Source organism: Triturus cristatus, chromosome 7, assembly GCF_964204655.1.
Source record: "Triturus cristatus chromosome 7, aTriCri1.1, whole genome shotgun sequence".
Classification (NCBI taxonomy): Eukaryota; Metazoa; Chordata; class Amphibia; order Caudata; family Salamandridae; genus Triturus; species Triturus cristatus.
In genome coordinates this window covers 1620237307-1620252524 of record NC_140590.1, presented here as the reverse complement: position 1 = coordinate 1620252524, position 15218 = coordinate 1620237307, and the positions used below count along the sequence as shown (strand labels likewise).

General features: G+C 43.0%; 1 protein-coding gene across 1 annotated transcript in view; it reads left to right on the top strand.

Annotated features, from left to right (window-relative positions):
* ANGPT4 (angiopoietin 4) overlaps nucleotides 1-15218 on the top strand; it is a 95047-nt gene that overhangs the window by 26087 nt on the left and 53742 nt on the right. The gene's annotated exons all lie outside the window — the stretch shown is intronic.

Below are 15218 nucleotides of genomic sequence, written 5' to 3'. Positions count from 1 at the left end.
TCCTCTGTTTAAGGTCATTAGACATTGTGAAAAGTTGCAGACGGAACAGAGCGGTGGTGTGCAAGGAATGGCGTGTCTGGGAGAAGCCGCTTATCCCAAGTCTCAAGGTGGTCGAGCGTCCAGGTCTGCTTCGCTTCCACGCTCTGCAGACCGAGGGGTAAAGGTGGGTGTCTGCTGCAGGGTGTTGATGTGGCACGCATTCCTCACTACCGCTGCAAACCCCGCAGGAAGTTTCCTGAAGTTCGGGACTACAGAAGAAGGGGGCGGACTATGGGGGTGGGTGCGCCTGGTCTGGGAAGTGTACGGGAGCCCAAGAGGCACAATTTTGCACTCACACAAATGTTGTTAGTTTCCATTGGGGTTTCCTTTTAAACAAGCAATTGCATTAATTATGTAAGGAGGGAGAGTTTTTTTTTGTTGTAATGCAGCAACTTCCACTACGGGTTCGTCGTCGGGAATTGGGAGCCGAGGCTGCATCGTGCCTGCCTTCCTACCGAACGAACACGAGAATGTCCGTAAAAAAAACCAAAAAAAAACACGCCCACCAGTGTAAAAGGGGCGGGGCTTTTAAAAAGAGAAAGCCGCGAAAAAACACACCCCCGAATCCGAAAAAGACGGGGCTTGTTTCGAGAGACAAAGCTCTTCTCCAATGGCTGACCAGCATTTAAGAGGCCAGCCAATGGAGAAGAGGGGCGGGTTCAAGCCCCACTACTAGAAAACATGAAATCTCGCGAGCGAGACTGCGCAAGCGCAGCCCTCGCTAGCCGAGACCTAAAGAGGATTGAAAAAGCTAAATGGTAAAGTAACATCATTAAAAGACAAGACCTATTAATCTAGGCAATGCGTAAGTAAAATTACTGCTTTCCAGTTCAAAGAAAGTGGGCAGTTAATTTAGTGGGTAAATTGATATCTCTTTGGATTATCCTTCCCCAAGGTGTTAGAATTTTATAGCCCATTCTAAGTGGCTGAATCTTTCTCATTCCCTTGAGCTAGTGGGGCTAAACATGTCCTTCTTCTTTTACAGATGACAAACGTTTTATATTTGCACTCTACTTTGTTGCAATCAAGTAGTAGCCATAGGTTACAGCAAAAAGTTGTTAATGGTGTATCGTAAAAAGTCTCAGCATTATCCTCCAATTTTTTTTACCTTCAAAAGGATCTACATTAATCATGACATCACTATATAATCCCTTACGTCAGTTGTATACAATAACTGGGGCAATCTGTACCTCATGTTACGCTCTAATCCAGTGGTTCTTAACCTGTGGTCCAAGGACCCCTGGTGGTTCATGAGATCTATGACCTTTTTTACAAAATTAAATAATATCACAATTAATAAATTAAAATTATTAAAGTATATAGAAAAAGAAGCACAATTGACAACATTTTCTGTATTTGAAAATGAATTATTTATTTATTTTTTATTTATTTAGTGTTTTCTATAGCGCGAACATGACCCTGCGTAGGGTATCAGAGCGCTTTACAGCTGTATTTTGGTCAAACAGAACCATATACGTTACAAGTCATTAGATGCCTACCAAGTTTAGAACAGAACATTAGGCAACAAAAGATAATATATACACATATAGTCATCGGTCAACAATTGAATTACCAAGAGTAGTTTAAAGTCATAGGCTACATTTTGAACAAGTATATACAAGCCCATTTAAGGTTAGTGAGCGGCTAGCGGGCACATGGAATAGTCATGATAGGTTTGTAGACAGTGACAAAGCTACTGCTCTATGTACTTATGGGAGAAATTTCCTCATATAAAATGCTTTTGCTTCCTTTTTGAATACCGTGATGGATGGAATTCTTTTAATGTTAGGGGGGATAGCGTTCCAGATACTCGGAGCTGCCCCGGAGAATGCTCTATCGTAAGTTCTTTTCTTACAAAAACGAGCCGGTTTCAATAGTAGGTCTGCTTGGCTCCTGGAGAATCGGCACCCTCCTGATAGCGTGAGTTTTTGTGCGAGGTAAACTGGAGTTTTGTGGTGTAATGCTTTGTGCGTGATGCATGCTAACTTGAATTGAATTCTTGCTTCGAAGGGCAGCCAGTTAAGGGCTTTCAAGTGAGGGGTGATATGGCGGAATTTTTTGGACCCAGATATAAGTCTTGTGGCAGCATTCAGACATGCTTTCAGTGGTGCTGTTGAGATCTTGGGGAGCCCGGCCAGAGTTGTGCAACCATACTCAATCCTTGATATGACCAGTGCCTGAACTGCTATTTTGAGATCTGTTTTATTTAGGAATGGTTTTAGTTTCCGCAGGTAACTTAAATGGAAACGGGCGTTTTTTGCCATTGTGTTAATATGTGCTAACATGTTCAGGTTTTTGTCCAGAGTAATTCCCAGAGATTTAGTGGAGTCGACAATCTTCAGAGTACATTTTAGAGCAGTGATAGTGTTGGTCCATTCTACTATATTAGATTTGCTTTTTTGGGGTGTAATCAATAGGAATTCTGTTTTCTGGGGGTTTAGCGTCAGGTGGTTCGCCGTTAACCATTGGATGGTTCTCGATAGTGCATGGTTCATGGTCTTTATCTCTTCTGATGATGTGACCTTGATGTACAGCTGGGTGTCATCTGCGTACATGTGGAAAGAAATGTTCGCTTTTTGTAGTATATCCGTTAGTGGTTCTACGTATAGGTTAAATAGCGCCGGAGATAGTGTTGACCCTTGCGGAACTCCGATATTGTTTCTGGTTGGGCCTGAGAGGGTTTGGTTGACTATGAATTTTTGCGATCTATTCTCGAGAAAGGATCTAAACCATTTTAGGACAGTTCCCTCTAGACCCATTCTGTTTTTCAACCGATCGACTATTTTTTCATGGTTCACCGTGTCGAAAGTCGATGACAGGTCCAACAGGATAAGGAGACATGTTTTGTTATGGTCGAGTGCCAGTAAAGCGTCATCTACTATCTGCAGAATTGCTGTTTCTGTACTATGGTTTGGTCTGAAACCAGATTGGAAATCATTTAAATGATTGAATTTCGAAATATGAAGACTCAGTTGTTGTTGGACACATTTTTCCAGTACTTTGGCTAGCATGGGAATATTTGTTACTGGTCTGAAGTTGTTAGGATCAGATGGGTTCTCTGTAGGTTTTTTTAAGAGAGGAATGACTTGACCAGTTTTTAGGCATGCCGGTATTTGGCCTTGTGACAATGAAGCGTTTATGACCTTTGTCCATGATGGGATTAGCAGGTGGTTTATCGAAGACCAGCACTTTGCCGGTAGGGGATCGTTGTAGTGATTATTAGGTTTAGTGGTTGACAAGATCTTCGCAATGTCTAGTTCGCTGACCGGCTTAAATCCTGACCACTGAGCATTGTTTTTTGGTTTTTCTAGTTCTTGTTGATTCTGCTGTTCCACTGAGAAGTCCTTATCTCTTTCAATGTTTTCGGCTGCTTTTTTGAGCCCCCTCTCCAGTGGGTTTGGCTTTGTCTGTAAAGAAAACGGAGAAATCTTCACTGTTTAAGGTTGTATTTGTAATGGTTGGTGCCGATTTGGCAGATTTATTAGATTGTTCTTTTAGTAGATCGAATAATTTCATTGGTCTGTTTACTGCATTATCCAGTTCTTTCCTGAAAAAGTCTTTCTTCGATTTTAGAATGCTTTTATTGTAAGCTTTCCTGGATTGTCTCAGTTGTGTTAAGTGGGGCGACGAAGGGTGTTGTCGCCATTTACGTTCTGAGAGTCTTAGTGACCTTCTTTCTTCATTAAGGGCGCCATTGAACCACGGGTTTTTGTCTTTGTCAGAGATTCTTTTTAGTTTAAGTGGGGCTATGTCCTCGATAATGTTTGACATTGTCTTGTTATAGTGCAGCGTGAGGTCATTGACGTCAACCATGCTCTTAGGAGGCTGCAAATCTCTTTCACAGCGCGCTGCTGCATTTTCCAAGTTAATTCTTCTGGTGTCCCGGGTCCATTTTTTTGGTTTAATAGATTGTGCGGTCGATTTGGTTTTTCTGAAGGGAATTTCGAATGAGATTATGTGGTGGTCAGACCAATCACAAGGGGTGATTACAATTTTCTCGATCGCTTTCTCTTTTGCTAATATCCAATCTAGTGTGGAGCCTTTAGAGTGGGTAGGGAGTTGACATCCTTGAACTAACGCTTGCTCTTCCAGGAATGCTTTAAACAGTGCGATCTGACTATCAGAGTGATCCTCCCAGTGAATGTTGAAGTCTCCTAGGAAGATATCATTAGATTGCAGATTAGAGTTGGTGGTTATGATTTCTATCATCTGGTCTATGAACATGTTCTTTGTACCAGGTGGGTGGTAGATTGCATGTAGTTTACAGGTTTGGTTATCTGCCGATCTAAGTGACATGCCCAGATATTCACAAGAGTCTAAGGGGTCAGACTGTATTTTTGTGATGGTTATGTCAGCTCTGTGTATACAGGCAATGCCTACTCCCATTCTGTGACTTCTGTCCTGTCTCAAAATCCGGTAGTTCGGGGGGACTAATAGGTCTAAGCATGGTGAGGACGAGTCAGAAAGCCATGTTTCAGTTAAAATGGTTACGTCAATTTCCTGGTTTAGTATGAGGTCAGCTATGTCAGCTGCGTGTTTATTCGCTGAACGACAGTTGAGTAGTATGGCCCGGATGTGTTTTTGAGGACTGATCATAGGCAAAATAATCTTTTCTGGCAGTAATGGTACATTCTTTAGGTTTCTAGCGTTTAGCCTTCTATTGTTAGACTTGGAAGTTCTACCAGCATTCGTTGGGAGAGTTTGGATATAGCTCTCCCCTATCTTAGAGTGAGACGTGGGAGTAGGGTCATATGTAGACAGGATGGATACTATCTCACTGTCTGTCAAATAGTTAAGTTGCGCACGAGGGGGGTAAATTCTGTTTGCTGCCTCCATTGGGGTGGAACGGCGTTTAACTTGTGTTTCATACGTGGAATTCTGAAGAACCTCCATTTTAGTGAGCCATTGTTCTGATAGGTACAACAGGTTCTTCATATCTCTAATAGCGAGAAGCATGGCTTTGTAAGTCTTGCTAGATTGCAAACTGAAATTATTAGATTCCGTAATAGTTTGATGGGTTCTAATCCTTTCCGAATCTAATCTGAGTTGGGCACTAGTGGGCGATTGTGTAGGTACCCCTAACGGGAGGTTAGCTTTGTATATCTTTGCCGGATCTTTGCATGATATTTTGTGACTAGATACAGATGCACAGATCCCTGTGTCGGTCACGTGTGGGTCTCTCCCGTTATCTTGTTCAACATGTGTTGTTACCGACTTTCTGGCTGTTCCCAGTAGCGGGTTGGAATCAATGTTAAAGGTAGGATGGGAGCTAGAGTCAAAGGGTATGGTACCTAGTGAAAGCTGAGTGCTGCAGCACCCTTCTTGTGACTTACTAGTTATGTGATTCAATTGTTGGGGCTCATCATTGGTGGAAGTGCATTCTAATGCCAAATCAAGATCCAACTGTAGGATTTCTATCTCCCCGGAGGTAGGATGGGAGCTAGAGTCAGGGGGTAAGGTAACTAATGATAGCTGAGTGTTGAGGCCCCCTTCTACAGACTTACTGGTTTCATGATTTATATGTTGGGGCTCATTGGTGGCGGTGCATACCACTGCCAACTCATGATCCGACTGTAGGAGTTCTATCTCCCCGGAGGCACCAGAATCGCCATCATTCGAACAACCTACTACCTGAATTACCATTTGGGGCTCATCCTTGGAGTTTATGCTAATTAGTGTGTTAGCGCTACCTATTGCGCTAGCATGCAAATTACTGGCCTCCTGGTTGGACGGTTGTGGCTCATCAATGGTGTTTATGCAATCTAGCGTCAATACATGATTAGACTGTTGGGAGTCAGTCTCATTGTGGATTTCAATCACAGCCTGTTGGTTCCCATGTGTGACGATGGGTTGAGGATTCCTATTAGATTGGTAGTTTCTTGAGGTGGGACTACTGAGGACATAGTTTTTTAGTATTGAGAAATATTCATCAAATCGTTCCAGATCTTTGTTGGCAGCTTGAATTAGAAACGTGCCGTTTTTATAACACGTTATGTTTAAAGATGCTCTCAGCTTTCGGGACGGTGTGATGAGCAATTTAGTTCCATAAGGAATGTTTTTCGTTTCCTGTACTTTCATCGAGTTATTTAATGTATTTCTCCACTTAGCTATTTTAGTAGTAAAGAAGATAAAGTCATTAATAATCGCGCCTTTTTTTAAGTTGAAAGATGGATCTAATATCAGCGTTTCAGGATTAGATCTGAGAAGGTTATGTTTAAAGGTTTTTGAGGCGTGTTTAGAAATATTGGGAGGGTAAATTATTGAGTATGAGTTCCTTCCTTCCGGTTTTAGTTGATGCCCCGACATAATTGTGGTTAAAAGAATCCGTACCTTATAATAGCTGAATTGCTCCTGTGGGTAAAGCCCCAGTCCCTAGATTCTAAGGTAGCTGTCAGAATCAAAGTGCCTGGCTGGAGTGTAGCTTAAGAGTCGTGCAAGCAGGCTCACGCTCATTAGCTTACCGTGGTCTACAGCCTAAAAGTCTAAAACAGAAATACGAAAGGAAGCGTGTTCTCAAACTTCACTTGGAAAGATAAAACTAAAAGAAAATAATAATAATAATAAGTATGTCACAAAAATTCTCTCATTGACAATGTTCTGCCCCCACCAAGATGGCTGCCACGAGAGCATCAGTCTGGAGTCCTTTGACTCTGTTAGTGGATCGGATCTCCTGAAAAGTAGTCCTCTGTTGCTTTCTACTCCTTCAACTCCAAAATGTGGTCCTCTTTTATCTTCCATGCAAAGACTCCATGTTTAAGTCCTCTGACTGCTTCCTAAATGCAATAGTCCTATCTCAGTTTTATATTACTTCACCATTTTGTAAGGAACCTATATTAAATTCAAACTACAGTCAGCCCCCAAAATGGCTACAGCGTTTCCTCCATCCATGATTCAACAAACAGTTGGGGACAGAAAAGCCACCAGCCCATATAGGTGTCCAAATTTCTCCTCTCTTGCAACAACGTTTTTCTTCTTTTTCTCTTTTTTTTATATCATGGAGATAGTACACACGCCAGATTTCAATGGCTCCTTGGCATTAACAGCAACTCTCCAGACACTGTCTCTGTGCACATCATCCCAATCAGCTCATTCGTTCCCAATCACCTGCCTCACTCTCGCGCCACCTCCAAGGGAAAGACGCTGCCCTCACGTGTCTCGCCGGTCACAAGGAGACATCAAAGCGCCTCACCTTCGCGATTGCCGCCACTCCTCGCTGCAATCCGCTCCACAGCGCGACCATGTCCCAACGCTAGGAGGGGGGACGCTCCATTCCCAGCACAGCCCGCTGCAAAGACGAGGGCTCTCGGCGCTGCCCTCAGACTCACACCGCAACTCACCGCTACCGCCTTCGACGCTCGGGAATGACGCAGGTAGAGATCCGAGTGCAGGACGGGATTGAGCGATGGATGCTACCCTCGCACTCAGCGCCTCATCAGCTCCCCTCTCGCACACCGCCCCTCGGCAGCTATCAAGGCAGCACCCTCCCCGATACTCTCAGTCCGCCAGTTTCCTCCGATCCCCAGCGCCTCTCCATCGATCCTCCACCGCAAGCTGCAGATCCGGCCAGCTACAACGACGGATCTCTCCTCCGATTAAACAATTAAACAAAATACGTTAATCGCTGGCTCGACCTACTAAATGCTAGTCACGAGAGAGACATGGTTAAATTTTGGCAGTTAGTTAAGTGGAGTTGCAATGGGACTCCACATATTCCGGTGAACCATGTAGCGCCAGACTCGTGGGTTGAGTTTTTTAAAGCCCAATTTTCAATAGCAAATGCTGTCGATACGCTCCCACTACCAGGTCTTACGCCTAATATCTTACTGTTCAACAACCAGGAGGTTGAGAAGGTCCTCTCTCTGTTGCCTAAAGGGAGGGCTCCTGGTCCGGACTGTATACCGGCTGATTTGTTCCAGTTCGACAAAGAAAATTGGGTTAAATATATCACATTTATAGCCAACGCCATAGCTAGCGGTGCTCCTCTTCCCGATACCGGGTCTGGAGCTATTATATTATATAAAAAGGGTGATCGCTCGTCTCCTGCCAATTATAGACCGATTAGCCTTATTGATTCCATGCAGAAAATAATCGCTAGATTGGTCCTTAGCAGAATCCAAGTGTGGATTGAGGGGAATGAGATTCTGTCACCATTGCAGGCTGGTTTTCGCCCTTTTACTAGCACCATTGACCAGGTTTTTAGGTTCATAATGATTTACTGGAAGGTAGTCATTATAGGAGGAGGGTTCCTATATGCAGCTTTTATCGATCTTAAGTCTGCTGTTGACTTGGTGCCACGCAATAAAATGTGGCATGCCCTTCTGGAAGTAGGGATGCCTCAGGAGTTATTAGCCTTGATAATTAAGCTGCACAATTCAAATTATGCTCAGGTGCGGTGGGGCCCAAAAGGCGAGACTACAGCTAGTTTCCCAGTGCTTAAGGGTGTGCGCCAAGGATGTGTCCTGGCGCCGACATTGTTTTCCCTGTTTATTAACAGGGTGGTCCAATACTATTCTACACACCCTACAGATGCCCCTAGTTTGGGGGGGCTTAGGATACCACTGCTCATGTTCGCGGACGATACCCTGATCCTGTCTAAGACACAGAAGGGACTGCAGGATGCATTGTCCAGGTTCGAGGAGTTCTGCCGTGACCATGGGCTTGTGGTTAATGTGGACAAGACTAAGTTTATGGTCTTTCACCATCATAAGACCTTTCGAAGCACTGTATTTATGAACAATGTCCTTTTGGAACAGACAGAAGCATTTGCATACCTGGGGATTACTCTGGGTAAGAAACTTAGCTGGAAACCACACATTGATCTTTTAGCTTTGAAACACGCTCAGTTGGCAGGAGCATATGTTAAAGAACATAAGCTCTCATTTACCAAGCCCATGGCCCCTGTTTTAAAATTATACAATACCAAGGTTATTAACTCAATTTTATATGGAGCGAAACTATGGGGTTTCGCGAATATCTCCTCCTTGGCACAAGCCCAGAACAAATTTGTCAGAGCTATTACGAGTCTTCCGCAATCCACACCACTATTGCCCCTCTTTTTGGATCTGGGTTGCCTTCGAATCGAGGATTTTGCTCGCTTTCGACCAATAGCGTTTTGGCGACGTCTTTGGGTTACTCCTGAGCTTTCCCACTATGCGAAATCCCTTATGGATTTCAGGGGGGTTGGTTGTACGAGGAAGATCAAATGGTCACAGGATGTGAAAAACTCCCTGTGTGGGATGGGGTTGAGTGGCCTGTGGGAGCACCCTGATGAAAATCCGTTTCCGTCCAGAAGGGAGCTCAAGGCTGCCTATTGGGACATGGTTAGGAACAATTATTTTTGTTCTTCCATTAGGCCCTCCCTATCCTCGGACTATCTGATGCACAAACAGAATTTTGTGTTTGAAGCATACTGGGGTATCATTTCTAGACCGGTGGATAGGAAACTATACCATCAGTTTAGGGTTGGCTCTCTCCCAATCAACGCCTTTACTTCCAAATGGTGGTTGAACGGGTCTGGGCATTGTCCTTTTTGCCCAGCTTCGCTGTAATCCATATCCCATTTTCTGTTGGTGTGTCCGGCTTACAAATCTCCCAGGCTTAAATGGCTCAAACCAATTTGTATGAACATGGGTACCAGATCGGCTATGGTGGCAGTAAGGATCTTGCGGACATCTACTGATGCTCCTATAGTTGTAGCTTTGGCAAAATTCCTGAGCTGGGCATGGTTTATCCGCTGTAAAAAAACTAAGAGAAATGCAGGCCCAGGCCTAGCTGTAGCCATAACAATGTGATACAATTTTAGTATGGCACCACTAACCTATTAATTTTAGCTACAATGATCAATTGGTTTTACACTGTATTTTTGCATTTACATGGTTTATAGTGGTTCTTGGTTGGTGATTATCTCACTTGTCATATATACTGTATTAATTACTGATTTGCCATTCTGCTTTGATTGCTCTATATGGTTTTGTGTTTTTATCCTAAAGGTTTTTTTTTAGTCATTTTGTATGAATTGTCTTTTATGATTATTTTAATCGAAATAAAGACTTAATGAATGAAATACGTTAATACTTGAGCATTTGTTCAATGTATACTTATTTTTGTATTTTTTTAATTGTTTTGAGGTTCAAATCATAGAAATTGCTTAGGCCAGGGTCCACAGCATTAAATAATGACTCATTGTGGTTCCCCGCATTCCAGTATTGACTCATTGGGGTTCCAGTATTGACTCACTGGGGGTCCCCGGGCTCAAGTATTGACTCATTGGGGATCCCCATATTTCAGTAATGACTCATTGAGGGGGTCCCCGTATTCCAGTAAGGATTCACTGGGGGTCCACAGAAGTCAAAAGGTTAAGAACCACTGCTCTAGTAATTGAAATTAGCACACCGCCGCAATACTAAAACGTCAATGCCCAGCCCAATAAATGAGTTGAAGGTATTGCTCTTGGATTTATGGAAATGAGCGTTCCAAAATCATATTTTATTTAGTTGACATACCTAGGTATCCAAAGATAGGCCCTCCTCTTGGGGATCTGACCTGAGTTTTCCCTCCAAAAGGTGGGATGAACAACTTTAATAAGAAACTATTGCTTTTCATCATGGAGTGATTTATGTCCTTGCCAGCTCATAAAATACAAGAGTAGCCCATAATGCCAAGGGAACCTGGGTAAGTACTTTGGGTACGTTTTTTTCACGATTACTTAAAGGTTTATGAATTTTTCTGCATTTATTGCTTCGTCGGGTGGGAGCCCCCTCTTCAAATGCCTATCAACACAGAGGTGCCCTAATTCCTCCCTGTCCTAGACCTCGCCAAATATCCACAGACCTCTAAATATTATCAACAATATAATAATCAGAATTGGTCTTTGATGCTCATTTGTTCTTACATGTGAACTGTTGCATTTTCTGTGCCTCAGCTCTATTGCTCTGGCCATAGTTGTTTCTTTTTACTGCATACTTACACTCATGCAGCTTTACTCCCTGTTTCTCTGTTTATGTGATCACTGGGGGCGCTGAGCACCCATTTTATATCATTTTTTGATTTTACGACTATTTGTACTAATTGTCTGCAAATAAATTAGCTTTTGCATATACAATGGCTGGGCAAATGATTATTTGGATCATATAGAAACGTAATTTTTTTATAGGAATTGATTTACTATCTATTCAAAAACTTTTCTTACTGTGAGTCCTTTTTTTTTTTTTGTAAACCTTTTTTTAGTCCTCAAATCACCATGGCATTTTGCAAGTCTTGGACCATTTTAGCACCCTTGATTTGTCTCGTGGTCAGTTGCATTCACTTGTCCGAGCTTCCTGAGCTCTGAGCTCTGATCGCATCCAGGGGGAATAACTTCCCAAGCTATCATGATCTGGTTCAATCATAGGATTATGGAGAGATTTTTTATATTCCGATACAGCCCTACTTAGTACCACAGTGCTAACTTGCCCACTTTATAAAGTCCTCCCATATTTCCCCCGACCTTCGGGGGTTACATTCGGTATCCATTTTGCTAGTCTACTTATCCACTTTTAGCCACCCTGTGGGATGTGGAGGCTTAGGGTCTATCCAATGTTTACATATCTCACGTCTGGCCAAAAGCAATAGATAGAATATCAGGCCCCTTTGCTTGCTGTTCAAAGTGTTATATGTATTATTATCCACCCCGAGGAGTACTAAGGCCGCTGTCAAGGTTATGGGTTCCCCTAAAATACCCCTTATGGTGGTTTCTACAACCATCCAGTATTCCTTTATTGCTGGGCATGTTAAACAAATGTGTACATAATTGGCTTTTGGAAGATTGCATCTGTTGCATCTGAGGGCTGGTTGCAACATGAACTTAGCCACTCTTTGAGGAGTCCAATACAGCCTGTTGATTACAAAGAAATGATGTATTTTATAGTTTGCAGGTGTAACTATGGAGTATGATAATTTTAATGAGTCTGTCCAAAGCAGTTGTAGATTCTCTTCCTGGGATGTATCCAGCCTGATCGCGTAAGGAATCTCCAGTTTCTTTTCCTCTGCCTCTAGGAATTGCTCATACCACTTTGAGACTTCTTTACTTTTTGCACTTACATCCTGAAGGAGGACCTTGAAGTCCCATAACCCACCTGTCTCCTGGGAGGCTGTTAAGAACCATGACGTGTGCTGGACGTATTCAAATCTAGACAATCTATTACAAGTTTTCGCACTCATCACCTCCCTGCTGATATCAGGTCGCCCCACTTAGCCACCCCTGCTTGCTTTAAGGGAAGGCTCAATCCATCCTTCAGACGTTCCGGTGTCCCTGGGGATTCCCAGATCAGTGCGAATTCCGCATAATAATATCCAATATTTAACATCCTCCTCACTGCGCCCCAAAGAGTTAATGCTGTTTTTAAGACCTTCAACCTTACTTTTTTAAAGAACTTTTGAGCTCCAAATTTATATAAAAAGGCTGCCGGTCCAAACTCATTAGTCATTTCCCCTAATAAAACTCCCCAAGTGGAAAAATCGGGCTCCCCAATGAGCATACAGAGGTTTTTTAATTGAAATGCCATACAATAGAGGTTGAGGTCTGGCAAGGCCAAACCGCCCTTCTTGAGGCGACGCCTTCGCTTTTTCCAGGCTAACTGTATTTCACGGGAAGCCCAAATGAAAATAGTTATTTCCCCCTGTATTTTGTTGATTATTTCCTTGGGGAATTTGAGTGGAATGCAATGAAATAAATATGTCAGCTTCGGGAGGATGGACATTTTTACTAAATTGACCCTCCCATAGATGGTTAATGGTAGGTTCTTCCACCTGGATAACAACCCGTCAATCTCCTTGGCCACCCTCTTTAGGTTATGCAATGGAATCTCATCAATTTGGTTAACTATGATAATCCCTAGATATTTTATCTCTGCACACACTCTGCCTCCCCAACCCTCCACATTCCAGCACATCACCTCTGTCTTGGAGATGTTCACTAACTATCCGGATATCTCCCCGAACTCTTTTGTCAGCTGCTCCACCCTTGGTAGCGTTCGGGTTGGATAGGACGTGTCGATTTATTAAATCATCCGCATATAATGCTATTTTACTGCGAGAGGGGAGTGAGTGGATAGGGATTATCTGATTGTCTTGCCTCAGGAGGTGTGCCAAAGGTTCGATATATATATCAAACAGGAGGGGGGACAGGGGGCAACCCTGCCTTGTTCCTCTATAAATGTTAAAGCTCTTCATCAGGGAACCATTTAGAAGGATTTTAGCCGTAGGACATTCAGATCATTTTCTAAGTGCCATAATAAAACCTGTACCAAAACACATTGATTCCAGAACTGCCCAGAGGAATGCCCAACTAACACGATCGAATGCCTTGGTGGTGTCAATGGTGATCACTGCCAAGGGGATCGAGCGCGCAATTGCTAAATCTATAGTCCCAATCAGTGACGATGTCAGTTCTTGAATTTGTCTTTTCGGGACAAACCCCTTCTGGTCTGTATGTATCAATTGGGGCCACCTTTGCCAATCTCCCCGCCAAAATGCCAGTATAGATTTTATAATCTACGTTTAACAGGGAGATTGAACGATATGATTCGGCTCGCCTCTGGTCCTTTGCAGGTTTTAGAATCAAAGCTATTGTGGCCTCCCTCCATGAACTTGGGATCTGCTCTTCCCCTTCGTAAACTGAATTTAATAAGAACTTCATTTCCGAAACTATTTTGTCTGTGATTAGTTTATATACCTCAACCAGCATTGAGTCTGGGCCTGCTGCCTTCCCATTCTTTAGATGCAAAAGCTGCTCTCTAATTTCCCCATCGGTGAATGGGGCGTCCATCATCTTCCCACCCTTCTTTGTGAGCGCCGGGAGTCCTAAATTATCTAACCACAGCTTTAGGCTCCCCTCATCCGAACTCACTCTTCTCTGAATTATATACAGAGGAAGTGCGACCAGGCTAGCCTGCATCTCCTCTTCCTTGTTCGGGATATCTCCCTGGGGGTTTTGATCAATTCCCCCGATATAATTTCGTGACCTCTCAGCCTGAATATAAATTAGCTTTTGCATATACAATGGCTAGGCAAATGGTTATTTGGATCATATATAAACTTAATTTTTTATAGCAATTGATTTACTATCTATTCTAAAACTTTTCTTACTGAACGAGTCCTCGGTGAACTATTGTTCTATATTATTATCTTGTGTTCTTGTCACTTAGACGCTCAAAGAGCCAGAGAGACCCAGGCCATGTCTGGATTTTAAAGCCCTCAACATGACAAAATATTATCTAGGTTCATCAAGGGCCAAAAAATAACAAGCTTTTTATATGCCCGCCCCCCCCCTTTGAGCTAGAAGCCCAATCCCCAATTGACGTATTGCCCTAGTACCCTCTCTTTGATAATCTTGACAAGATACCTTTCTGTCAGCTGCAGGTATACACTTATAAGGACCGGGGTGTAGCTTGGGCAGTAAGATTGGGGGGTGAACTTCAGATTTTCCAACAATCAGGCTCGTCAAAATACTTTGTGACAGAGGGCATGGGGGACTTGGAGAACAGAAGAAAGTGAGAGGAGTGCGATTTTTCGGGGTGCTTAAAATTAAATATTTAGTCAAATAAACAATTTTTAAGATCTTTAAAAGAGAGACGTGTGTGTGTGTGTGTTTTTGTCTGTGTGTGTATGTAAAAATCCCAGGTGAAATCCGACAAACATCCCACAATACCCGATTTAAATCGTCTGTACCCAACTATTTACTATAGAATACATTTATTAGGGGGGTGTAACCCCCTGTGAAGCTACGCTCCTGTATAAAGGAGCCATTGCCAGGAAAGCTCTCCGCAAATCGATTGGCAGACCACCAACATCCATAGCTCCTGGGACTCCTGGAATCAAATGAAGTCCAGTAGTGCCTTCCTTCTGGTGCTCCTTGGATTTGCACCTTTAAAGGGTTAGTTCTTGTTAGAATGAGCGCGGAGGATATGAGTCTGTCCCAAACTGCTTCCGTAGGCAGCCATTTTAACGTAAACTGAAGTTTTTGTTATTACCTCAAAGTACCTTAAAACTCTTCGATAGAAATGTAGCAGCCGGAGAAGGGAAAAACAGAAATCTGTTTAATTACTAAGCACATCAGACGTCTTCAGTTGATAGGTTAAGTAAAGGAAATGTTTTCAAATCCATTGCAGTTGATGTCTACTGGAAGTGTGAACAAGCATTGA